The 27,359-nt window shown below is 41.6% G+C and overlaps 1 protein-coding gene and 1 non-coding gene across 2 annotated transcripts in view; one reads left to right on the forward strand and one right to left on the reverse strand.

Moving 5' to 3' along the window:
- The window catches only part of LOC128696255 (fibrous sheath CABYR-binding protein-like), a 71,885-nt gene extending 44,941 nt beyond the window's left edge, over positions 1-26,944 (reverse strand). Inside the window, exon 1 of the mRNA XM_053787395.1 lies at positions 26,702-26,944. The gene's annotated coding sequence lies outside the window, so the exon portion shown is untranslated. The remainder of the gene's footprint in view (positions 1-26,701) is intronic.
- TRNAA-CGC (transfer RNA alanine (anticodon CGC)) lies at positions 11,021-11,092 on the forward strand. Its single transcript has one exon. It is a non-coding gene; the product is annotated as a tRNA-Ala (tRNA).
- Positions 26,945-27,359: the final 415 nt, after the last annotated feature.

The raw sequence follows: 27,359 nt of genomic DNA on the forward strand, positions 1-27,359 counted from the left end.
CTTAACACCAGTTAATACATAAAAGCAAGATTATATATTGACATGCAAACAGACCACGATGCAGTGCGTCGACCCTGACTTACATCAAAATTCTCAGAGCTTCCGTTGTTTACTCAGGTAGTTAGTCATTAATTAGTGGCTTTACACATTTCTGGGTATCTCAAGTGTATACTTTGAAGATTATAGAAGTCGTTTTCATTATTTTCGTTATTAAATAGATAAAAAAAAGTCTAATGATCACAGTAAAAGCAAGTCAGGTCTTCCTTGAAGTATTCGGGACAACAATTAAAATAATGATATAACAAACAAATAATTTATTTGACAAATACAGTTGGGTCACGATTATTCCAGATCAGGTGCTGAAAATTTTGAGTTGTTAAAGGTCAACATTCACAAGAAGTATTCTGAAAGAAATGGAAAAGCCATTAACGAGCCTTTAGTGTACAAGTTTCAACGGTTTGACAACTTTAGTGACAAGTTTCAACGGCTTGACATTTAATTTTTGCAACGTTTCGCTCCTGGAGAGCGAAACGTTGCCAAAATTAAATATCACATTAGATGCACTTGTGTCCTTATATCTAACATACTGTCGGTAATTCTACCCAACATTAATACAACAACAAGGTTAAACAAATTCTGAATATTTGTTCAAGGAATTGACGCGATATAACATCAGCTAACAAGTGGCTAAAATATATAAATTTCCGTTAGCTGGAGAAAGACAGTAGTCAAAAACAGGGATTTATTGGTATTACATATAGAAGCTTCAGAAGACTGACTCTGAAAAGCGGAATTCTTGAAAAAAAAAATAGATTTTCATTTAGCTTACGTAACTACGGGTATAGCACAGGTATACAGCACATTTTATTTTGGATTAATTCAATGTATGTTGCATCAGTTTTCAAACTTAAGTTTTCTAACTTCATAGGCATCTGTGACTATCATTTTTAGAACTGACCCGAATCATTCTAGTAGAACATATATCTAATGAGAAGCAGGCTACCCATACACACTTCAGTACCAAAAATTACAATAAAAAGTGGGTGAAACAAATTTTAGACTTATCCTGATAGCTGAATTTTTTTTTTTCACATACAAGTGTTAGGTAGCATAAACATTGTAAAATATGCAAAATAACCAATGTGAAAAAATAGTGAGCTTTCAAGCGATTTCGTGATTTCGTATATTATCAAGGACCTGATAATGAGAGAAGTCGCGAAAGCACTTGGAAGCTATTTTTTCACGGTGGTTGTTTTGCATATTGTGATATCAGCTGTTTACTGTGATCTTGTTGCATTCTAAAATATGATTATAGCATTATAAGGAAGGGTGACTGTCAGTCTTACTTTAAATTAACCCTAAGAGAGAGACAAGTCTCTAGAAGCCTAAAACTTGAGCTTCTCTCCACTTCTTAAAATCAAACCTAATTACCTCCCATTCCCCAGAAGATGAATGACTCCTACGGATTTAGCGCCTTTCCATAATAATAATAATAATAATAATAATAATAATAATAATAATAATATCCACAACAACAACAAAGCAAATTAGGGAGTCAACTATGTTTATAATATATTGAATACAAAAGTTATAATTTGATTGGAAATAACAGTATGTTCCATTTCAATAAAAAAAGGGATAATTTGTATATTTATTAATCCACCATTCTGGGCATAGTGGATTAGGTAGGTGTTCACTGTCGTGCTGTGAACCTGGATCCTCACTGTAGGTGTTCACTGTCGTGCTGTGAACCTGGATCCTCACTGTAGGTGTTCACTGTCGTGCTGTGAACCTGGATCCTCACTGTAGGTGTTCACTGTCGTGCTGTGAACCTGGATCCTCACTGTAGGTGTTCACTGTCGTGCTGTGAACCTGGATCCTCACTGTAGGTGTTCACTGTCGTGCTGTGAACCTGGATCCTCACTGTAGGTGTTCACTGCCGTGCTGTGAACCTGGATCCTCACTGTAGGTGTTCACTGTCGTGCTGTGAACCTGGATCCTCACTGTAGGTGTTCACTGCCATGCTGTGAACCTGGATCCTCACTGTAGGTGTTCACTGTCGTGCTGTGAACCTGGATCCTCACTGTAGGTGTTCACTGTCGTGCTGTGAACCTGGATCCTCACTGTAGGTGTTCACTGCCATGCTGTGAACCTGGATCCTCACTGTAGGTGTTCACTGCCGTGCTGTGAACCTGGATCCTCACTGTAGGTGTTCACTGTCGTGCTGTGAACCTGGATCCTCACTGTAGGTGTTCACTGTCGTGCTGTGAACCTGGATCCTCACTGTAGGTGTTCACTGCCATGCTGTGAACCTGGATCCTCACTGTAGGTGTTCACTGCCATGCTGTGAACCTGGATCCTCACTGTAGGCGTTCACTGCCGTGCTGTGAACCTGGATCCTCACTGTAGGCGTTCACTGTCGTGCTGTGAACCTGGATCCTCACTGTAGGTGTTCACTGTCGTGCTGTGAACCTGGATCCTCACTGTAGGTGTTCACTGCCGTGCTGTGAACCTGGATCCTCACTGTAGGTGTTCACTGCCGTGCTGTGAACCTGGATCCTCACTGTAGGTGTTCACTGCCGTGCTGTGAACCTGGATCCTCACTGTAGGTGTTCACTGCCGTGCTGTGAACCTGGATCCTCACTGTAGGTGTTCACTGTCGTGCTGTGAACCTGGATCCTCACTGTAGGTGTTCACTGTCGTGCTGTGAACCTGGATCCTCACTGTAGGTGTTCACTGCCGTGCTGTGAACCTGGATCCTCACTGTAGGTGTTCACTGCCGTGCTGTGAATCTGGATCCTCACTGTAGGTGTTCACTGTCGTGCTGTGAACCTGGATCCTCACTGTAGGTGTTCATTGTCGTGCTGTGAACCTGGATCCTCACTGTAGGTGTTCACTGCCGTGCTGTGAACCTGGATCCTCACTGTAGGTGTTCACTGTCGTGCTGTGAACCTGGATCCTCACTGTAGGTGTTCACTGCCGTGCTGTGAACCTGGATCTTCACTGTAGGTGTTCACTGTCGTGCTGTGAACCTGGATCCTCACTGTAGGTGTTCACTGTCGTGCTGTGAACCTGGATCCTCTCTGTAGGTGTTCACTGCCATGCTGTGAACCTGGATCCTCTCTGTAGGTGTTCACTGCCGTGCTGTGAACCTGGATCCTCACTGTAGGTGTTCACTGCCATGCTGTGAACCTGGATCCTCTCTGTAGGTGTTCACTGCCGTGCTGTGAACCTGGATCCTCACTGTAGGTGTTCACTGCCATGCTGTGAACCAGGATCCTCACTGTAGGTGTTCACCGCGGTGCTGTGAACCTGGATCCTCACTGTAGGTGTTCACTACCGTGCTCGGTACGAAGCCCATTCATACATACAACTCTTGTCTACTTAATTAATTATGGGGAGTTTCCGATAATTAAAAAGCAAGTCTGATGAGTGAAGTCCAGGGTGAAGTCCAGAGTGATGTTCAGGGTGAAGTCCAGGATGAAATCCAGGGTGAAGTCCAGGGTGAAGTTAAGAGTGAAGCCCAGGGTGAAGTCCAGAGTGAAGTCCAAGGTGAAGTCCAGAGTGAAGTCCAGGGTGAAGTCCAGAGTGAAGTCCAGGGTGAAGTCCAGAGTGAAGTCCAGAGTGAAGTACAGGGTGAAGTCTATGGTGAAGTCCAGGGTGAAGTCCAGAGTGAAGTCCAGAGTGAAATCCAGGATGAAGTCCAGAGCGAAGTCTAGGGTGAAGTCCAGTGTGAAGTCCAGGGTGAAGTCCAGGGTGAAGTCCAGAGTGAAGTCCATGGTGAAGTCCAGGGTGAAGTTAAGAGTGAAGCCCAGGGTGAAGTCCAGCGTGGAGTCCAGAGTGAAGTCCAAGATGAAGTCCAGAGTGAAGTCCAGGGTAAAGTCCAGAGTGAAGTCCAGAGTGAAGTCCAGGGTAAAGTCCAGGGTAAAGTCCAGAGTGAAGTCCAAAGTGAAGTCCAGAGTGAAGTCCAGGGTGAAATCTATGGTAAAGTCCAGGGTGAAGTCCAGAGTGAAGTCCAGGGTGAAGTCCAGGATGAAGTCCAGAGTGAAGTCCCGAGTGAAGTCTAGGGTGAAGTCCAGGGTGAAGTCTAGGGTGAGGGAAGTGGTCTAGGGTGATGTCCAAGGTGAGGGGAGAGGTCCAATGTGAGGGAATAAGCCAGGGTGAGGAATGCGGTCGAATGTGTGGGGAGAGGTCGAATGTGAGGGAGGTAGAGGGTGAAGGAGAGACACTGCTCGTCACCAGCTGTGAGTCGTGTTCACTGTTAAGCCTTAATGGTCTCTGAGCTATTAATCACAGCTGACAGGAGGTATTTGTCACCTCTTAATAATCACCCCTCCCCTCTCTTCCTCGCCTGCTCCCCTCTTTTCCTCACCCCATCTCCGCTTCCTTCCTCCTACCTGTCTCTCCTCTCCTCATGTTATTCTCCTTCCCCTTGCACTTCCTTTCCTTTCGTCATTCCTATCTTATTCGTGTTATTTCATCCTGTCGTCGATTACTCCCATGATCTAACCCCTCCTCCTCTTTCTCCTTCCTCTCCTGTTCTCTAGTTTCCCAGCTCTGGCTAGCACACTTCGGTACCTTGCATGAGCACCATCTTGTGTGATGAAATCTGACAAGAATACATATCTTGCTATCGTTTCCACTATGTAGCTATCATATAGATGTATCTAATCTTGTTTGTCAATTAAAAAAAGTATCTAGGATTTTTGGCTTCCGGAACTGCTTCTATTTTACCCCTGTCTCTCACTCTTCTCTCCTCCTTGTTATCCTTCCCCTTCTGCTTGCCTTCACCATGCTTTTACTATAGCATAATAAATTTCAGAGCACAACCCGAGGTACCTATTGATACGCACTATGTACTGTCTCTCTGTACTGTGTCTGTGCCCATACTTTGTGGCTATACTGTGTAATCGTACTGCGTGTCTGTACTGTGTGACCGTGCTGTCTCAACTGTGTCCGTACCGTGTGACTGCACTACGAGTATACACCGTGTGGCAAAAGTTCTGTGTACTTTTATGCAGAGTGCGCAGGTTCGAATCCTGCTGTGGATTGAGAGAGATAATGTTTGTTTGTTTGTGTGTGTGTTTGTGTATGTATCTTACAGAAGTATACACATGGTCAGTATTCTCCTTTCTCAATCTTCCATGCGTTAAGATCATTTAGATTTTTCATGGTACCTTCCTTTCCTTTCTTTGCCTCCTCACTCTAGTAGTGAGCCTTCTTATTTTCCATTGTGAGTGTGAGACAGAGAGAGAGAAATCTAAAACAAGAAGTGCCAGGTGAGAAGACAGTCATCGCAGCTTAAATATAAAGACTGCAATAAATATACAATAAAATATGTAAGATTTAATATATATATATATATATATATATATATATATATATATATATATATATATATATATATATATATATATATATATATATATATATATATATACATATATATAATGCAAGAAAAAATATAATGTAGTTGATATGAACACAAAAAGAGAGTTACTTTTAGCATAAAAAATCATTCTTAAGGAATAATTTAAATACGTACAAATAATTTAGAAAATAAGATACTCTAAGTTCCTGATTGCCCAGTGATGGACAATTGACGGTATGATAGGAAAGCGGAAGGCTCTCTCACTAGTCTCAACTCCCTCTAGCCCACAATGATGACACAGATATTAAGATCAAATTTTTGCAATTCCTGTAACAGTTACCTATGCCATTCCTAATACATCGACACAATTTACTAGCATATCCTAGACTTGTATAAATTCCACCTTATAGCATGTAGTTTCAGCCCCATCTACAGAATTATTTATTTGTAGGACTAGCAAGCGATTTGCACGACCCTGCTTTTCATATGTGACCATTATAGCGTGTCTATTACCATATTTCTCATACATGATTCCTGCGCAAACCACAGTGTGACATGTATTGTGAAATCGACATAATGACACACCCTTGAGCAATAAAATTAATTTACATTCCTAGTGGGGCAAGTAAGCTCCCCGTACAACTTTGTTACACGCTTTGGACAATATTTAAGTGAGCTGAATTTTGAAGTTCCGAGAAATATCAGAGTAGTCAGACACAATTACCTAAGTATTTAAGTATTTCTTACGTATGAGAGGAAAGTCTTACACACGAATATAGTAAGACACGATTTAGAGCAAATCTTTAGAGATTGTCTTTCACTCTTAACAAAGCTTTATCAAGTGTAGTATCTGTCTACTGCACAGTCGTTTCTTATATTGAATTATATTTGAGCTTGCAACATAAATGGTAAATTCATTAAAGTGTTATGTAACTCTGTAGACACAGAGGCCTTCAGATGTTAGATTTTTGCTACTGAAGTGGCTAGTTTATTGTGAGCCCCATATCTATCTTGTGGATGGCAGCGCAAGAGCATATGGATGCACAAAAGGCCTAGGAACTAGGCCCCAAAAGGGTTTACAGGAGTACGTCTTTAATTTATATCTACAGTTCATCTATCTCTTACAAGTAAATTTAGGAAATTTGCTTAATATATCTGGTATCGTATTTTCACTAATAAGATATCTTGGCATATCACATAGGCTATTATACTGTCTACCTCTGTATTCCTCAATAAGTGGACAATTAAGCACATAAGTGACCACAGGGATGGTAACATACTTGCATTTGGTTTGGTCATAATCTGTGTGTTTCCCAAATTGCCAGGAGTGCTTGTAACCAACCCTAAGCCTGGCAACTACATCTCTCAGCCTTTTCACATTACAAGTTGCACCATAAACGTCTTTATCTACGGTCATCTTATCATAGAGAGTTATAAATCTACTCAGGCTTCTAACTACATTCCTATAATACTGTTTCGTTATTTACTTCTCTCCTAATATTATTCCTGATGCTAGACACAGATACACCAAAGTTATATTCTTCATTCTCTTTCACGGTACTTTCTTGGCTAACATATCAACTTTATCATGAAGGAGTAATCCAATGTGTGATGGAATCCTTAACAACTGTACAATAATTCCAGAATACTGCATTGATTTATACTGTAAAATCCCGAGTTAAATATTTTTGTATAAATTTCAGAATATTGCACTGATTTGTACAAACACATACCGAAATAAAGCCTCGCTATAGGAATAGCATAACACGAACTTCAGAATTAAAAACATATGTAAAAAGCTTATAAGTGTAGTAGGAGACGACCAGGTGTAGTAGGAGACGACCAGTTGCAGTAGGAGACGACCAGTTGCAGTAGGAGACAGCTTGATTAGGCAGGCGGCAGCCAGGTGAGGCAAGAAACAGCCAGGAGAGGCAAGAGGCAACTTGGAGACAAAGGAGGCAGCGAGGTGAGGCAAGAAGCGGGAAGGTGAGGGGGCAGGCAACCAGGTGAGGCAAGAGGCAATCAGGTGAGGCAAGAGGCAGCCAGGTGAGGTTGTCACTGTGTGAAGCTAATTACGTGAGTCAAGATAAACCGCATTGCATGCAAATTTGTCGTGAAGAAAAATAACAACGCAAAAATGTTGATGCGATTTCTTTTGTGTTGGTTCAGCGTGAGCAAGTCACGTCACCCTGCCACCACATTACCACCACTAACACACTACCACCACTAACACACTACCACCACAAACACACTGCCACCATAAATATTACAACCATTACATTACCACCACTAACACTACCACCATCACCACATTACCATTACTAACACACTACCACCACTAACATTATCACCGCTAACACACTACCACCACCACATTACCACTACTAACATTACTACCACCATGAGAACCACCATCACCTCACCAACGACCACCACTGCTTTCACGAGAAAAACAACCCGGTCGGCCATCTCCCACCGAGGCAGGGTGACCCAAAAAGAAAGAAAATTCCCATATATATATATATATATATATATATATATATATATATATATATATATATATATATATATATATATATATATATATATATATATATATATATATATATATATATACATATATATATATATATATATATATACACCACCATCTCACTTGCAGGCAATAATCATCATCCACTAGAACCAATCACCTCACGTATAGGTAATAATCATCATTCACCAACAACATCTCACGTGGAGGCAACATTTTTCAGCATTTACCCAATATATCAGCCTGTATAACAGCCTACAGTGTGTTTCAATCACCATCACTCCACCTAAGAAGAACCCGACACAGTCATCATAATCCACTACCATTAACATCTCCACGTGGAGCCAACAATCATCATCCACCACCATCAACACCATCACGTGGAGCCAACAATCATCATCCACCACCATCAACACCATCACGTGGAGCCAACAATCATCATCCACCACCATCAACACCATCACGTGGAGCCAACAATCATCATCCACTACCATCAACACCACCACGTGGAGGCAACAATCATCTTCCAGCCTGGCGTGTACTGCGTGTTTACCAGCATGCCATCTGGTTGCTAGGTGAGGCTCACGTGGGAGTGGCTACTAACACCGCCTCACTCACATTACTTACACCAGTACAGTTACACCACTACACGCATACCACCTCATTCACACTACTATACCTACACCACCACACTTACACAAAAAAACACTCATCGTGACACTTAAACACCGATACACAAATACGCAACTATTACACTCATCGTTACACTTATCACTACACTCACAGTTACACTCCTCACTACACGTAATAAGATTCATTCCAAGAATCTTAATTAAGAGTGAGTTGTATAATTATGAATACAATAAAGACGAAACTTTAGAGAAGGAAATAAAAGGAAAAACTTCATCCAATTACAGGTATCCACCTTGGGGATAAAGAGAATTGATAAATTAGACACATGTGCAACTCTTGGGTATCTTTATTGAGGAAACGTTTCGCCACACAGTGGCTTCATCAGTCCATACAAAGGAGAATCTTGAAGAATAGGAGGAGAATGAGGTAATCAGTCCCTCAACCTTGAGTCGATGTGGTCAGTCCATCAATCTTGAATAGAATACGGCATACGTGTTGAGAAGGAGCTTATAAACCGTTGGCAGGAGAGGTGAAGCAGTCAGAGGCAGTGTACTTGGGAATTCTTCGCTTGCCTAATTCTTGGGCACGACCTACTTCAACATTGAATAAGTGTTACACTGCCTCTGACTGCTTCACCTCTCCTGCCAACGGTTTATAAGCTCCTTCTCAGCACGTATGCCGTATTCTATTCAAGATTGATGGACTGACCACATCGACTCAAGGTTGAGGGACTGATTACCTCATTCTCCTCCTATTCTTCAAGATTCTCCTTTGTATGGACTGATGAAGCCACTGTGTGGCGAAACGTTTCCTCAATAAAGATACCCAAGAGTTACACATGTGTCTAATTTATCAACATGTCGGTTCTCTGAACCATTCATCTATAAAGAGAATTAAAAGACAAACACAATAGAGTTCTTGGCAGAGTACAAAACATTTAACACACTTCCGTTTCATTTGCATATAACATAATGAGGAGAGAGGAAGTCACCTTCCACTCACCAACTGCACCAATCTTCGAAGAAACTATAGTTACAGTCAACTATTTTTTTCAATTGTCCGTCAAAGAAGTCAAACTGACTAAAAATATATATATATGTATTTACCAAAATTTTCTCTGATGCATTAGTAAAATGGAATCTGCTTATTAAAGGAGTACAAAAATAATCTGACAATATGGCTAACTTATCAACCTAATGTAACCGAACTAAAATTAACGAAAAATAATTTACCATCAATTAAGATACCGAAGCTATCATAGTTCAGCTTCTATTCAGTTAGTATTACAGTATATCACGTAATGTATTCATTTCGTTGTGTTCGTATATATATATTTACGGTTGATTATTTAATTAGGTTTAAAACCTATCGCCTTCACGAGGGTCGTCAAGGCTACACGTCTACCGTTTACTACCAGTCAAGGATACAGTAATCCCTAAACACCAGAAGCATTCATGTAGCCACATAATCCGAGAAGTGTCCCCGTATAACACTGATCATGGTGCACCTGCACATGTCAATACTTTTATGAACCTTCCTCCCTCTTCAATAAATCAACGTTGAAAAGTGGAAACCGATCGGATAAGGCATTCTCAAATTAAAACTGAATAGGCCAGTAGGCCTGCCACAGTGCTCCTTCTTATGCAAAAAACTTGGCAGGAGATGCAACATTCCCCCAATGAAAAACAGGGGAGCCACGAGTACACTGAGAGACAACACAGTAAGAGTCTGGGGCCCAAGACTATTCAGCTGCCTCCCAGCTTACATAAGGGGGATTACCAATAGACCCCTGGCTGTCTTCAAGAAGACACTGGACAGGCACCTAAAGTCAGTGCCTGACCAGCCGGGCTGTGATTCGTACGTCAGTTTGCGTGCGGCCAGACCCTGATCCACTACGAAACCTGGTCTCAGACCGGGCCGCGGGGGCGTTGACCCCCGAAATCCTCTCCAGGTATGTTTTTTTATGAAGTTGTAATGACACGTTTGTAAATACTCGGCGAACGGAGAGTTCGAATCCATGGCCAGCCAGAGCACTAGCCTGCGAGTTTTTAAAACTGGCCAGCCATGGGTTCCATCTATAAGTTCGGTTGGTTATAAACTAAGTTTAGGGGGAAAAATAAATGAATAAAGTCGGGCAAGCACTTAAAGGTCTTCCTTCAGAGATACGTAACAAGTCACATTATCGCATTCTAAATCCCTCTAACATTTGTGTCTTCAAAACAACTGCAACAAAAAAAAAGTATGTTATGTACCTTGGTGTTAGTCGACTGGTGTGGGTCGCATCCTGGGAACAAAATTAACCTAATTTGCCAGAAATGCTCTGCATAACAAGGGGGTCTGTATAAGCTGTATCACGTACTTGTAGAAATAAAGATTATAATTATTATTATTATTATTATTATTATTATTATTATTATTATTATTTAAAACTACAGAAGAGCTTCCCAAGCTGAAATTATATAACGTGCGAACTACTAAGGAGTGGGGGTGTAACTCAGAGGTAGAGTGCTCGCTTCGCATGTGAGAAGACCCGGGTTCAATCCCCGGCACCTCCAAGGATTTTTGGAAAAAGAAGTCAAGTTTAATATGTCTAGTGTGTAGTCAATTTTAATGTCTACTGTGACAATGTTATGTGTAAACAAAAATAATTACGTGGCGCATAATATGCGCATCATTTTAGGGAAAATCTTATGAAATAGTTTTGATTTTATTATTTAGGAAAAAGTTTGCATAGCAATTGTAATACAAAACTGAATGCTCATATAAGAAACACAGATAATTATTACGTAAACTTATCCAGGTTTTAAGGCAGTTCGTTGAGCGACAGTGTTGTTAACTCTTTATCACTGATAATACAACGAAGTTGTAACATTTCTTTCGTGAAAATACGTTAAACCAGTCTGGGTCACGCAGCGCTTAAGCTTTTCAACTAAACAGCAACTATCCTGTTCATCTGAACCAAATTATTTATATTATATTCATAACAAAGAATACCAACCAAGTCATTGAACCTGAAGACCAAAGACAGCAGACACGACACAGACAGAGATGCAGCTGTTATCAAACACCAGCAGACACGACACAGACGGAGGTGCAGCTGTTATCAACCGCCAGCAGAAAGCAACCAATACATCTGATTGATTAAGTTGCGGGTTCTATCCTTGCCCGTAGTATGGCTTATTGATGAAACATCGTCATGCAAGTTTACAAGACATCTAACAATGGGTTCAACGGTGTTCAGAAGTAACCCAGTGACCTGGTAAATCCATTCCATCTTATACTACTACAATGCATTGTGAAGACCTGAGAGGTAGTCCTAGCAGAGAGAATGGGACTCAAAGGAGAAAGACCTCACCTCCTGCCGATGTTTCCGGACAGTCTATGTTGCGTTGTCCTGACCGAAGTTCTGAGTATAGATCAGTATATTGTGCTGCTCCTCGCACTGGAGCAACTTATGGTTCGGACAGATCAATAGTGGTGTGAGTGACCTCACTGCTACACCCCGGTGTTTAGACAGTTCAGTACAAATGTGAGTGATCTTTCCTTACTACACCCTGATGTTCAGGTAAATCAGTAGTGGTGTGAATGACCTTTCATTAGTATAAACATTTTTTAACTGATACCGACAACTGGTTAAAAAAGACACGTGAGCAAGCACCAGGACAGAAAATGTTTCGATCCTGGCACTTTGATCACAAAGAAGGAATCCAGGTCCCGGGACCTAAACGTTTTCTAATAAACATGTCCTAGTGTTTTGCTCTTGTGTCCTTTCTACCATATCATTGCTACACCCTGGGGTTCACACAGATCAAGTGGTATGACCACACTGTTACACCCCAGAGCTCACAGTCATCATATTTGTCAAAAGCTTTTGCAAATTGTATATATAGTACATCAACATCATTTTGTCCTCCAGTGCATCCAAGACCATGTAATGATTTAGTAAATGCATAAGATGGCAGCCACCTGCTCTAAGCCCATGTTGCCATGGGCTGAGCAATTACTGTGATTCCATGTTTAGAAATTTCAATTTTCAAAATTCACTAAGAGAATTTGAAAAATGGGATGTCAGTGCTATCGATCTAAAGGTTTTAGCCATTGCTTTGTTACCACCTTTATGAAGTGGGGCTCTATACGTGGTTTTTAATAACCCTGGAATGGCTCCTGTGTCCAGACGCCTGTGTCCAACCCCCTCTGCTCAGACTCATGTGCTCAAACCTCTTATGTCCAGACTCAACAACTTTGCTCCCAACAACCTCGCTCCACCCCACATCACACCAAAGATCCTCACTTCACCCCAAACACCACCTGCAATACACAAACACCAGACTCCAGGCCCAACTACCCCACACCACACCCTACCATCTTACCTCACACCCAATACTCAACCATCCCACACCATACCCAATCAATTCGCGTCACACCGAACCACCCAACACCCAACCATCCCACACTACATCCAATTAACTCACCTCACGCCCAGCCACCCCACACCTAACAATCCCACACCACTCCCACCCACCTCACATTTCAGCTCGTCTCTTCCTCTATAACCTGTCACTACTAGGTTCACTCTTACCTCATAGAACCCATTCTTAAAGCCATGTATAAATCCCGTATTTACCACTTTTTGTTTCCCAGGTAATTATACTTCTTAACCACTCTGAGACTGAAGAAATGCTGCCTGACTTCCTTGTGTACCTGCTTACCGCCTCTCGAACAGCCTGTTTCTGTGTACCTTATGAATTATTCTGAGTATTTTTACTTAGAGTAGCACCTTGGTGGCGTACTATAGACAAGTATCATCTGATGGAGGTGAAGAAAAGTAAGAAAAAGGCTCCATGAAATAGATTATGTGAATAATAAATTTCGAGACACTTTGGATGGAAATATGCACAGCGCATAATACACGGGCAGGAACAATTCACAATTTACCCACAATACCGTGAGTGGAACAATTTGAGGCTAACATATAATACCGTGCATGGAATTGACAATTAACCTACAATACTCTGGCTGGAACAATTTGCAACCCACAAAACAGTTAACTATTAACCCACAATACGGTAAGTGAACAATCCACAAATAACTCACACTTAGAGAGGAAACTTTAGACGACGTTTTGGTCCATCCTGGACCATTATCAACGCCAGTCGCCACTTGACAATAGTCCACGATCGACCGAAACATTATCCCAAGTTTCCGCTCCAAACAGTGAATTAGTTGTTAAATATAAATGATGTGATAAACTCTTGAGTGTGTGTAACAACAAAAACAATTTTCGAGTGAATTTCGACAACACTTCATAAATACAACTTCAAGAAAGTCATCTGTAATGCTTAGAGATAGACCGCACGTTAGACCAAAATTAATTAGCTGCGGTACAGAATCCGCATACGAAGAACAATGTGAATAATTTAGTGAAAGCGAAAAGACAAAATTGATGTTTAGTTTAATTTTGAAAAGAGGTGGACTGGTAAGCAAGTGGAAGGCCTCAATTATACGGCCAGAAGCTCCACTGGTTGATCATGTTGATCAGGAGGTATTTGTCCTGTTTCCAGACTAATCTTACCTAACCTTACCTAGTATAAAGAGTTAACCAGCGGGAGACCTCGGTCAAATGGCCAACAGCTACAATGAGTGGGTCATCTTGTGACTTAATTTTTCATTATGCGGGGCAGTTCTGAGATCCCTATTGTTATCCACACTAGTTAAGAGGCTCTCTAGTTTCTTGGAATTTAAAGTGTAATATTTTACTTCGTTTACGACTTGCCTCTTACTAGTAACCCAGTTAAAAATAATGACGTACGTACGTTCGTCGAGGTGGCGCGTTAAATGCAGGACACGATGAAAAAAACACACTTGCTATCATAAGGATCCTTTGTAAATTTTAAAAGATCTAGAAAATTTGTTTTCAGAGTGTTTACCTTTAACGCCAAGATTCATGTGGATGCATCAGCTAGTTTTTGCAATTGAAAATTTCGGTTTAACTTTCATCAGAAGAATTAGAGAAGCATTCTTTTACAGGCGATTGTTTTGGTGCTAGTAACATAATGTAAATCCTAAGGTATTTGTGATGTTATAGGAAAAGATGCCTTAGACTAACAATACTTTCTTTATCGACAACGTTCCTTGTTTCTACCCTTTTTTTTTTACTGGTGTATCTGATATAGTAATACTGACACGCTGTATATAAAAGACACATATACATAGAGCAATTTCTCAGAAAATGTCTTGTTACGAATGGTTTAAGAAGCCACTCGTGACGAAACGTTTTTTATAATAAATCTCTTGATCAGTGTATACGTTTTGTTACAAAAAACGCGATTCTAAAAGCTTAGAGATCTCCAGTGAATACTAGAAAGGACTGCCCTTCTAGCATCCAGCCTGTTACTGGGTTTTCGTAACAAGTAGTCAGTATCCTTGTCCAATTATCCATTAAAATTCAGTATTATTCAATAGTGCTTCAGGATTACAACTGGTAGGCGACTAACTAGAGAAATCAAAATTTAATAAATTTATTAAGTCTAGAGGTATATTATCAAATTAAATTAATCACAGCAATCAAAATAAAATCAATCTCTCGAGTTCAATATTATTGTGCTGAAAGCACATATCACATTTATAATTCTTAAGTACCGTCTGGTACATTAACATTTAATAAGATATTACAAATATGTACAAGTAAGTGTGTATGTGTGTAAGTGCTCTAAGTAGTTCACTATGTCTCACGACTCGACTAGACTTAAACAAGTGACTGACAAAGTCCTCACATAAACTAACTTCTTGACCGACTGGCAACCAGAACAGTCTGCTTGAACAATGAAAAGAATGCTAAGCCCAATAGCCATATAACAAGCGACTGCGACACAATCAGGATCAAGGAGATAATATAACGACACTAAGTAGGGACCATCAGCAGATCCTCCACAAAAGATACAAAACTCCCATACTACTGAATCTAAGTTCAGCATAGGAAAAACCCTGACTGTGACAATACACAGAAACCAGTACAAAATTAGGTCAGAAGCTATAGCTAAGGACCTGAGATGTTCAGAGTGTCTAAGCGACACACAACCTCAGTACAACGTCGAAAATCACTAAGTCTATACAATGTTCTGTGAACAGAGTTCTACAGAACTAACAAGAATAATGAGACAGACAATCTGTCCAACCACCAAGCGAGTCTAGAGCAGACTCAATACTTCACGAGAGGTGAGGACACCCCCCCCTCTCGATCACGTGATAGCCCCGTGGACAGCACAGCTCAGAAGCCGGCAGTATAACGAGTGACAAGCGATAATTACAGTAGTTTGACAATCAAGACTTGAACTGAGCAGATATTATGTACATCCTAACAACATAAGTCAAATAAGAATATAAAGCAATATATTTACGATTTAGCTATTATCGCAAATATAAGCAATATAAAATTATATGAAAAGATAATATACATTATATATATACATAATAATCATTGTATCCCATTCAGGGGTTGCAACACCCCCCCCCCCAACACGACAGACGGTCGCACTAGGAGTTGCATTAATGTCTTTCACATAATTACTGATTACTCATATCAATACAATTTAATATAAATATTAATCAAAGTCTCTTTTGTGCCAAGCACCTCTACTATTTCACAGCGTCCGTCACTAGGATATGCCCCTAGTACTAGGGCAGTACACAGTATCGTTTCTCTGCATACTCGTGGTTATGTACATCAGTGTAGAGACAGGATAGCGCTGACAAGGAGGGCACGTTGAGGCTCGATCATAGTAGAGGAGACTGCATTCCACTCTTAAGTAGTGGTTGTGGAATGCGAGGCAGTATGAACATCTGAGTATGAAACAGCTTAAGGTGTGTAGTGAGGGGGGGGGGGGGTCTGCGACAGGACAGTGTTGCGTCACGCAGTACATCACCCGCACCACACTACTCACTCAACACTCAGCTTGTCTCCTCCTCACACAACAATACTGTGAATACATAAATATAATAATTAGACATGACATGAGTATATATAGTTAATATGAGCTGGAGGGAATAAGTTACTTTAATGAATTTGACATAGCAAGTAACAAAAGGTATTTGGGCATTAAAATTACGTTAATTTAATGTAACTGATAATTATTAAGGACGAGACAGAGCGTCAGCAATTACATTACAATGACCACTTACGTGTTTTATACTAATAGAATAAGGTCGGATTCTGAGGGCCCACCTCATGATCCTAGCATTTTTACTTTTCATGGTGTTAATATAAGTGAGTGGATTGTGGTCTGAAAAAAACGTTAATTTTAAATGGGGAAGTGCCCAAATACACGTCAAAATGTTCCAAGGACACCACAAGAGCTAGAGCCTCTTTCTCAATAGTGGCATAATTTTTCTGGTGTCGTTTAAGCTTAGATGAATAGTAACATATAGGATGGAGAATATCAGTGGATGTTGACTGTTGGAGCAGCACAGCGCCCACTGCATAATCACTAGCATCTATATGTAAAAAGAAGGGAAGATTGAAATTAGGACTCTTCAACACAGGAGCAGAGGATAGCAAGCACTTCAACCTTTTGAACGAGTCTGAACAATCTCTAGTCCAGGTGAACTGAACTTTGCTACTAGTGAGCTCAGTGAGAGGAGCTGCAATCTGAGAAAAGTTTGGACAGAACCTGCGATAATATCCTGCCATACCCAGCAATCTCTGTACTCCTTTCCTATCCTGTGGCACTGGAAATTCAGAAATTGCACGAACCTTAGCCTCAATAGGAGCAACCTCACCTTGGCCGATACAAAAGCCTAGATAGGTAATCTTGGCTTGACCAAAACTACATTTAGCTAAGTTAACAGTGAAGTTGTAGTGCGCCAGTCTCTCAAACAATGCTCTGAGACGCGTCAAGTGCTGTTCCCACTCGTCACTGTACACCACTAAGTCGTCAAGGTAGGCTTCTACTCCTTCCAAGTTGTGGGTCAACTCGTTCATTATACGTTGGAATGAAGAAGCCGCGTTACATAGGCCGAAGGGGATGACGAGGTAGTTAAACAATCCATCTTGAACAGTAAAAGCAGATATTTCTTGAGCACGTTCAGTAAGCGGGACTTGATAATAGCCTCGTAAGAGATCTAAACGGCTGACAAACTGGGCTCCTGACACACGATCAATAAGGTCGTCAATGCGAGGTAGAGGATAACCATCAGGCAAGGTGACAGAGTTCACTTTCCTGTAATCAGTGCACATCCTGAAACTATCGTCAGGTTTAGGCACTAAAATACAGGGAGATGCCCATGGACTTTTACTGCGCTCAATAAGTCCGTGAGATAACAGAAAATCAACCTCTTCTCTCAATGCTTTATGCTTTGTTGGACTCATCCTATATGGTGATTGCTTAATGGGTGATGCTCCCTGTACATCAACGTCATGTACTCCCAGAGTACAATGTTTAGGAACATCACCGAACAATTCAGGGAAATGCAAAATCATGTTTTTAATATCACCAGCTTTATCACTCCCAAGGTTACTAAGAAAATCGTCTAGTGATTGTAGAGTCACTGAATTTTCTAAACGAACCTCTATACCTCTAGAGATGTCAGGTAGACTGACGTTTTCTTCCTCTGTCCTAGGAAGAATAGAAGTAGTAGGTAGAGGACTAGCGTAGTATGCCTTAAGCTGGTTAACATGGTACACATGATTAGATTTCTTTTTCCCAGGCGTACGTACCAAATAATTTACTTCGCTAAGCTTTTTCACTACTTCCAGGGGACCATCATACCTGGCTTGTAGAGCATGACCTGGTACTAATTTCTGAGCCATCACCTTATCTCCTGCTTTAAAAGAACGAGAGACAGCACGCTTGTCATAATGTTGCTTCATTCTAGCTTGGGCTGAAACTAGGTTTTTCGAAACTAGCTCTCTAGCGGCTGTCAAATGTTGCTGCATTAATGAAGGTGAAGTACTCAATGATGGATTTGATTTTCCTGTCCACACAGTCTTTTAACACTGCGAGAGGACCACGCACTTGGTGTCCGAATATTAATTCAAACGGACTAAATCCGAGACTTTCTTGTTCACTTTCTCTCATAGCGAACAGAAGAAAAGGTATACCCTCATCCCAGTCTCTAGAAAAATGCTCAAAATAAGCTCTCATCATAGACTTCAATGTCTGATGAAATCTCTCTAGAGCACCTTGTGACTGTGGATGATAACTGGTTGAAAGTACAGACTTTATTCCTAGGTGGGATAATGCTTCTCGAAAGATCTTAGAAGTGAAATTAGATCCCTGATCTGATTGTATCTCTCGTGGCAATCCAACCTGGGAGAAAAATTTCATCAGCGCTCTCACAATAGCACGAGCATTAATTTTTCTCATAGGAATAGCTTCGGGATAGCGTGTTGCAGCGTCCATAATAGTAAATAAGTATTGGTTTCCTACTTTGGTTCTAGGCAAAGGACCAACACAATCAATAATAAGACGTGAGAATGGTTCACCATGCACGGTGATAGGAATGAGAGGCGCAGGTGGAGGTGTGTGCGCTGGCTTGCCTGTCACTTGACACACGTGGCAACGTCGCACATGATCAGCTACTGTTTCCTTCATCTTTGGCCAAGTAAAATGTTTTGCCAGTTTACCGAGTGTCTTCTTGACACCCAAATGTCCTCCTATGGGACTATTGTGAGCAAAATCAATGGCTTGTTCACGAAATGTAACTGGTAACACTACGAAATGCTTGACTGTGGTGGAAACACTATCAGCTGACAACTTACATGTATTTTTCTCTAACAGACAACAACAGAGCCCAAGGAAAGCCGAGAAGGGAAAATGACAGGCCATGGAGCCCAAGTACATTAGCCAGTGAAACTGAAGAAAGGAAAGCTGCAGTGCAGGAAACCAAATTAAATGAGGGGATACACAGGGATACGCAGTGGGAGAATGAAAGGGTGAGGTCAGTCTTTGTGTATGGGCTCCAGGAAGTTGAAGGGGAAACATATGAAGCAAGAAAACAAGGGGAAAAAAAAGCAATTGAAAGCATCATGAAAGCAATAGGAGAAGACATGACCCAGCTGGAAAATTTTCGGAGAATAGGGGGGTTTGTAAAAAAAAAGAACCCGGCTAGTGAAAGTGACCTTCAAGGCAGAAGCGACTCGGACCAGGATCCTGCAGGAGAAAGCACGATTAAGGGACATGCCGGCATACAGGAAGGCGTATCTCGACCGCGACAGAACACAAAAAGAAAGGCAGAAACTGAGAGAGATGGTACAAAGGCGAAAGGAGGAAAGAGAGGGGATGGAGAAGACAGACAGGAGATCCCAGACCCAGGAAGAAGATCAAATACAGCCTCCCTCACAACTTCCTATAGAAGCCTCTCAACCAGGTCAACCCCAGTGCAACCAAACACTCTAAATCAAAACACCCATGCCACATCCAATGCCCCCACCCACTACATTACAAACTCCACCCCCACAGCAACAACCCATAGTTCCTTACCAGGTCTCCCACTTCCCCAACCCCAATATACCTCCCAGACCACAGTCTTAGAAAAGAAGTTGAAGGTGTGGTATACAAATGCAGATGGAATAACAAACAAGTATGAGGAGTGGCACGAAAGAATCAAAGAGACATCCCCAGACATAACAGCGCTCACAGAAACAAAACTCAATAGAATAATAACAGATTCAATCTTTCCATCCGGATACCAAATCCTCAGGAAAGACAGAGGGAGGAGAGGGGGAGGAGGAGTTGCACTGCTCATTAAAAACCAGTGGGATTTTGAGAAAATGGAAGGAATGGATGGCATGGGCGAAAGGGACTACTTAGTAGGAACAATCCAGTCTGAGGGACATAAGGTGATAATTGCAGTAATGTACAACCCACCACAGAACGCAGGAGGCCAAGAGAAGAATACGATGAGAGCAACAGAGCAATGATCGACACACTAGCCGAGGTGGCCAGGAGAGCACACATGGGGGGAGCAAAGTTACTAGTTATGGGTGATTTCAATCACAAGGAGATTGACTGGGAAAACCTGGAGCCCCATGGGGGTCCCGAAACATGGAGAGCCAAGATGATGGATGTGGTACTGGAAAACCTCATGCATCAACATGTTAGAGACACTACCAGAGAGAGAGGAGAGGATGAACCAGCAAGGCTGGACCTTGTATTCACCATGAGTAGTTCGGACATCGAGGGTATCATGTATGAAAGGCCCCTGGGAGCTAGTGATCATGTGGTTCTGTGCTTCGACTACATAGTTGAGCTCCAAGTGGAGAGAGTAGCAGGAATAGGCTGGGAAAAACCAAACTACAAAAGGGGGAACTACTCAGGCATGAGGAACTTCCTTCAAGACATTCAGTGGGAGAGGGAACTGACAGGAAAACCAGTACAAGAAATGATGGACTATGTAGCAACAAAATGCAAGGAGGCAGAGGAGAGGTTTGTTCCCAAGGGAAACAGAAATAATGGGAAGAACAGAACGAGTCCTTGGTTCACCCAAAGGTGTAGGGAGGCAAAAACTAGGTGTACTAGAGAATGGAAAAGGTACAGAAGACAGAGAACTCAGGAAAATAAAGAAATCAGCCGAAGAGCCAGAAACGAATATGCACAGATAAGAAGGGAGGCTCAGAGACAATATGAAAATGACATAGCATCAAAAGTAAAGACTGACCCGAAGCTGTTGTACAGCCACATCAGGAGGAAAACAACAGTCAAGGACCAGGTAATCAGACTGAGGAAGGGTGATGGGGAATTCACAAGAAACGACCAAGAGGTATGTCAGGAGCTCAACACAAGATTTAAAGAGGTATTTTCAGTGGAAAGCAGTAGGACTCCAGGAAATCAGAACAGGGGGGCACACCAGCAAGTGCTGGATGAGGTACATATAACCAAGGAGGTGAAGAAGCTGCTATGCGAACTTGACACCTCAAAGGCGGTGGGACCAGACAACATCTCTCCATGGGTCCTTAAAGAGGGAGCAGAAATATTGTGTGAGCCATTAACAAAGATCTTCAACACATCAGTTGAAACTGGGCAACTCCCTGAAATATGGAAAATGGCAAATGTAGTCCCAATTTTTAAAAAGGGAGACAGACATGAGGTACTAAACTACAGACCTGTATCACTAACGTGTATAGTATGCAAGGTCATGGAGAAGATCATCAGGAGGAGAGTGGTGGGGCACCTGGAAAGAAACAAGTGTATAATTGACAACCAGCACGGTTTCAGGGAAGGAAAATCCTGTGTCACAAACCTACTAGAGTTTTATGACAAGGTGACAGAAGTAAGACAAGAGAGAGAGGGGTGGATCGACTGCATATTTTTGGACTGCAAGAAGGCCTTCGACACAGTTCCTCACAAGAGGTTACTGCAAAAGCTAGAGGATCAGGCACACATAACAGGAAAGGCACTGCAATGGATCAGAGAATACCTGACAGGGAGGCAACAACGTGTCATGGTACGCGACGAGGTGTCAGAGTGGGCGCCTGTGACAAGCGGGGTTCCACAGGGGTCAGTCCTAGGACCTGTGCTATTCTTGGTATATGTGAACGACATAACGGAAGGGATAGACTCAGAAGTGTCCTTGTTTGTAGATGATGCGAAGTTAATGAGAAGAATCAAATCGGACGAGGATCAGGCAGGACTACAAAAAGACCTGGACAGGCTACAAGCCTGGTCCAGCAACTGGCTCTTCGAATTTAACCCTGCCAAATGCAAAGTCATGAAGATTGGGGAAGGGCAAAGAAGACCGCAGACACAATATAGTTTAGATGGCCAAAGACTGCAAACCTCACTCAAGGAAAAAGATCTGGGGGTGAGCATAACACCGAGCATATCTCCTGAGGCGCACATCAATCAGATAACTGCTGCAGCATACGGGCGCCTGGCAAACCTACGGATAGCATTCCGATACCTCAGTAAGGATTCGTTTAAGACTCTGTATACCATTTACGTCAGGCCCATACTGGAGTATGCAGCACCAGTTTGGAATCCACACCTAGTCAAGCACGTCAAGAAATTAGAGAAAGTGCAAAGGTTTGCAACAAGACTAGTCCCAGAGCTACGGGGATTGTCCTACGAAGAAAGGTTGAGGGAAATCGGCCTGACGACACTGGAGGACAGGAGGGTCAGGGGAGACATGATAACGACATATAAAATACTGCACGGAATAGACAAGGTGGACAAAGACGGGATGTTCCAGAGAAGGGACACAGACACAAGAGGGCACAATTGGAAGTTGAAGACTCAGATGAATCAAAGGGATGTTAGGAAGTATTTCTTCAGTCATAGAGTAGTCAGGCCGTGGAATAGCCTAGAAAGTGACGTAGTGGAGGCGGGAACCATACATAGTTTTAAGGCGAGGTATGATAGAGCTCATGGGGCAGGGAGAGAGAGGACCTAGTAGCAATCAGCGAAGAGGCGGGGCCAGGAGCTGTGACTCGACCCCTGCAACCACAAATAGGTGAGTACACATACACACACATACACACACACATACACACACATACACACACACATACACACACACACACACACATACACACACACACACACACACATACACACACACAACAACAACTAGGTGAGTACACACTTCTCTGGTTTACATGAGGAACGCTGACACTGAAATTAAAGTCTTCATTAATACTGAAAATGCTGGAAATGAGTCAGTTCAAAACTCTCGATTACTCACCAGAGGCGAGTGATCGCAAAGATCAATTCTGTAGCATTATAATTATCATCATGGGGGGTAATTTGGTTTGATCCGAGGACTCGGTGGATATCTCCAAGTCAGCAGATCAAGAGCCCATCATTCATAGGATAGGTCCTCTTTCATAGGATGGATCCTTGTTCATAGGATGGTTCCTCGTTCATAGGATGGTTCCTCGTTCATAGGATGGTTCCTCGTCCATAGGATGGTTCCTCGTTTATAGGATGGTTCCTCGTCCATAGGATGGTTCCTCGTCCACAGGATGGTTCCTCGTTCATAGGATGGTTCCTCGTCCACAGGATGGTTCCTCGTTCATAGGATGGTTCCTCGTCCACAGGATGGTTCCTCGTTCATAGGATGGTTCCTCGTCCATGGGATGGTTCCTCGTCCACAGGATGGTTCTTCGTCCACAGGATGGTTCCTCGTCCACAGGATGGTTCCTCGTCCATAGGATGGCTCCTCGTCCAAAGGATGGTTCCTCGTTCATAGGATGGTTCCTCGTTCATAGGATGGTTCCTCGTCCATAGGATGGTTCCTCGTCCATAGGATGGTTCCTCGTCCACAGGATGGTTCCTCGTTCATAGGATGGTTCCTCGTCCACAGGATGGTTCCTCGTTCATAGGATGGTTCCTCGTCCACAGGATGGTTCCTCGTTCATAGGATGGTTCCTCGTCCACAGGATGGTTCCTCGTTCATAGGATGGTTCCTCGTCCACAGGATGGTTCCTTGTTCAAAGGATGGTTCCTCGTCCATAGGATGGTTCCTCGTCCATAGGATGGTTCCTCGTCCACAGGATGGTTCCTCGTCCACAGGATGGTTCCTCGTCCATAGGATGGTTCTTCGTTCATAGGATGGTTCCTCGTCCACAGGATGGTTCCTCGTCCATAGGATGGTTCCTCGTCCAATGGATGGTTCCTCGGTCATCTTGTTCATCTCGTGTTGGTCCATCTCAGTTCTCAGGGCGAATCTTAGTTTCATCAGCAAGATCTAATTAATGTTCATATCTCCTCATTTATTATTGGGTATTCCAAAGAACGTCGTTATAATAAACGAAATCTGTCGATAACAGGGTTAAAAATAATGTACAACACTGAAAGATTTACGAAAACAATGCCAATTTCCTTTTAGAATTCTATCAGATAATATACAAACGGGACTTTTTTTTTATTCAATCCGAGAAGCTTAAAATATATGAGTGGTGCTTTCATTAAGGATAATATCTTCCTCCAGTTGGAAAATTGATGATTGCCTGTTGAAAACTTACATTGTCAAGATTATGATAATGGAAATCCGAAGGAAAAGGTTAATGGTGTATAAGGAAGAACTTACAATGTTAACCCACAAGATCTGTTTATTCCTTGCAGTGAAAACATTTAGTTTTTTCATTAATGATGCTAACAATGCTGTTTGGAGGTACATTTTCTTTGGTCTAATACACGGTTTTTGTACATTACTCAGCTTCAACGCGTTGCAGCGTTGTATAGCCTTTGGGGCTTAGCGCTTCTTTTTGATTATAATAATAATCAGCTTCAACGCATCACTAGAAAGTTTTGAAGAGAGATGTATCTTAACTCACAGTCAAACCATTAAGTGAAACAAACTTGCAAAATCGACTCAGTATCTAAAAATCTCTTCGTTATCAAAATCACTGAGAACGTTGTCTTATAGGCTCCTGTGGCGATACTTTTATATTACAACACGTAGCCCAAACTCTTGTAGAATACATTCCTATTTTCAAGTTTGTGGTTTCTTTTGTTGTGTGGCTTATCCTTTCTCATATCATCAATATGAGTAGCAAAAATCTTAAGGTAAAGGATTATCACAAAAAAATGTCATTGAAGAATTGCAGTAGGTGTGACAAAAAGGTCTGATAAAATATTAGTACTGAATATGTATTTAAACTTGTTATGGAATTGGAGATACCGGCAGAGTTGAAGCCAGGAGAAGGAAGAGAGATCATTTATGAAGCCGATGTTAAGTATCCCAAGTAAGTAAGTAAGTAAGTAAATTTATTCAGGTATACACAAATACAGTTACATAGAATTATCATACATAGCAGCATATGTGTAGAGAACCTAGGATAACCCAAAAAAGTCAGACAGAATGACTTATTTTAGAGTCCTTGACACAGGTATGAAATCGACTGAAGAAAGATTTACACAGCTGCATGAAATAAGATCACTGTTTGGCTTTTTGTATAGATATCCACAGTTTACTGAAAAAATATCAAGTGAGACTATAGAAAATTTCTTTACGCTGGAACAAGCTTTCGTTCACGGACTCTAAAAATATTAGTTTTTTTTTGTGTTAGGCATATTACATATTTACAAAAAGAGAAAAGAGACACGAAGAGAGACAGAGTTAGACCCATATTTCTTCTCTGTATATCACACACAGAAATACCACCATTATTTGCCACACTGCATACATACATACATACAGAGTGAGTGTGTGACATATTTCCTTGTGTATAAGTCACACCGCTTTTTTTAAAAGTATAAAAATCTGCATTAAAACAAGACGTGTTAAATTTTCTCTACAGAAATGAGTTGACAGAAAGTTTCCCAAACACATTTATTGTCTTCATTATTTTCTTGAGTGTCCCTCCTTCAGAGTCAACTGCTGAACGCCAGAGAGAGGAAGATGTTGGTAGCATTCACTCTCGCACACTACCTACACCATGGTTTGAGCCTTGACCAGGTTCTGGATGCTCCAAACCAGTACGAGGTTTTCCAGTGCAAAAACTAGAGAAAGCTCGATCCTCCGTCTGCTAGGGGCAAAACAGACACGCTACGTAATCGTACTCACCACGTACCTCTACTCTGGAACCCTTATTCTTGTCCATATCCACCCTTCAAGGAAGGTGCCTTGATGCCGGTGAAGGATTTTGATTCAAGGAATTGGTCCTGCCCTTTCCTTGCTTGTACTGACTCTGCCACCTATTTGCCCCAGGGCTCCGCATGATCCTTACGGGTTTAGCCCTCCTCCCTGAGTGTAATAATAATATCAATCCTCCACGCAGTGACTCTTGTAATCCTCAACATTATCAGTCACGGGCTGATGAGAGTATCATTATGTATTTTATAAAAAAAAAATATGGCAGATTTTACCGTGGAATATTTTGTTTTAAGTATAATCAGGCTTGAGACATAGAAACCCACATGGAGACAGAGACAAGAGTACTAAGTTCTACGTACTTTTAGACACTCTGATGTCTTCAGCAGATCTACTAAGGAGGACCCAAAGTTTGATATTAAATTATACATAACGTATTACTCTTGTTTCTGTCTTCATGTAGGTTACGACCTCTCATTAACAAGTGTTCATTACACTTTAATGTTTCATAATGAAGTTTATATATATATATATATATATATATATATATATATATATATATATATATATATATATATATATATATATATATATATATATATATATATAAACTGACTGCAAGAACAAGAACATACTTATCTATCAACACAAGCGCAGACGAGTCCTTAAATATAACACAGGTGAACAACACAGTAATACTAGTGGGTAGATCAGGGGTGGGGGGCAAGAGGTGGCACTGGACGCTGTTGGACGAGGTGGTAAGCGGCACTGACACACCTCTCACCTGGCCCTCCCTCCTGGACACTGCCGAACTTGTGGCTCTCCCGTGACTCCTGTCATGGAATTCGACTCGTCCGAACCTGGCCACAGTTGGAAGTTCCTGGAATAGGTGGCAGGAATGCAGCGCCGCCCGCGTTGCGTTCCCTACCACCACACTAACCTGCACTGCTTTACACGTTTTCTTTAGTATCCCACACACATAAAGACGCCATTGGAAAGCCATCCGATAAAGTATACACACCTTTAGATTGATTTTCTTGGAATTTTTTCTGAATTTTTGTTGGCTTTCGAGACTTGTAACGAGTATTATCTACGAATGCAAGAAATATAAGGATTTAATACTGGTATCAATTAATTACTCGGGATTAGCTTGCTTTATTTAACAGTTTTATTAACTTCTAGTCTTATGGGATTAAAATCAATCATGTAAATCACAGGAAAATAACAATGTGGTTAAAGGTTAGAAAAGGCAAACATCAGGGGTGGTGATGTGTGTGTACTCACCTAACTGTA

Source organism: Cherax quadricarinatus, chromosome 39 (genome assembly GCF_038502225.1).
Source record: "Cherax quadricarinatus isolate ZL_2023a chromosome 39, ASM3850222v1, whole genome shotgun sequence".
Classification (NCBI taxonomy): Eukaryota; Metazoa; Arthropoda; class Malacostraca; order Decapoda; family Parastacidae; genus Cherax; species Cherax quadricarinatus.